We start from the raw sequence: 1,348 nt of genomic DNA, 5'->3' as shown, positions 1-1,348 counted from the left end.
GCTGTGATAATTACCGTTCGATTAAGCTGATGTCACACACCATGAAGATCGTTGAGCGAGTCTTGGGTAGCCGACTGCGAAAAATAATAAGGCTATCTGATGACCAGTGCGGGTTTGTTGCGGGTAAATCAACCACAGATGCAATCCAGAGTATAAGAATCATTATGGAAAAACATCGAGATTCCTTGGAGGATTTGCATGTGGTATTGGTTGATTTTGAAAAAGCATTCGATCGACAACCACGAGATCTGATATGGGTGGCCCTCAGACAACGAGGAGTTCCGGAAACCTATGTGCGGATAATTATGGACATGTATGATGGAGCAGTAACTAAAGTAAGATGTGCAGCTGGAGTCACCGAAGAATTCGAAATCACAGTAGGTGTACACCAGGGAAGCGTCTTGAGTCCTCTGCTCTTTATTACCGTTCTTGATTACCTGCTTGAAGGCAAAGTGACGGACCCAAAAGTGCATCAGTTATTCTTTGCTGACGATGGAGCCATCATAAGTGAAGACCCGATATCCCTGCAACGAGCACTTGATGTATGGGTGGATGTTCTAGAAGGTAGTGGGTACCGCATAAGCGCGAAAAAGACAGAATACCTATGCTGCCCATTTTCTGATCCACACAGGCCTATTCCTGACATTTATTTGAATGGTGTAGTGCTTCCCAAGTGTGAAAAGTTTAAATATCTGGGGTCTATGATAAATAACGAAGGTACTTGTGATGACGATATCAATCATCGCGTAAGCGTAGGGTGGATGAAGTGGCGGGAAAATTCTGCCATCTTCTGTGATCGAAAAATGCCCCCTAAGCTGAAAGGAAGACTCTACACCGCAGTTGTGCGTCCAGCACTCACATACGGTTCACAATGTTGGACAATGTACAAAAAGTATGAGAGTAAGTTAACGGCAGCTGAGATGAAGATGCTTCGTATGACAGCAGGAGTAACAAAGCTTGATAGAATTAGAAGTACGAAGATCCGAGGAAGCCTTCATGTTAAAAACACCATCTCCCAAAAAATTGAACACGACCGACTCAGTTGGTATTGCCATGTTCAAAGGAGAGATCCTGAGAACCCCGTCAAAAAAGCAATATCATACAACGTTCCAACACGAAATAGAAAGAAAGGTAGGCCTAAAAACTCCTGGTACAAGCAAATGCAAAACCACCAGCATTCAGTTGGCCTTAGAAATGGAACAATACAAAACCGGGAGGCTTGCCGCCGATTTCTGAGGTCAACCCGGCGAACCCCACAGGCGGATCACTAGTGTGAAGCAGTTACGTGGGATAGTTATGATCCCCTCGACATCGAGATCATAACAGCGCCGAGAAAAAGGAAGAAGAA

This window comes from Episyrphus balteatus, chromosome 2 (assembly GCF_945859705.1).
Source record: "Episyrphus balteatus chromosome 2, idEpiBalt1.1, whole genome shotgun sequence".
NCBI classification, from domain to species: domain Eukaryota; kingdom Metazoa; phylum Arthropoda; class Insecta; order Diptera; family Syrphidae; genus Episyrphus; species Episyrphus balteatus.
Note: the sequence above shows the minus strand (reverse complement) of the source record.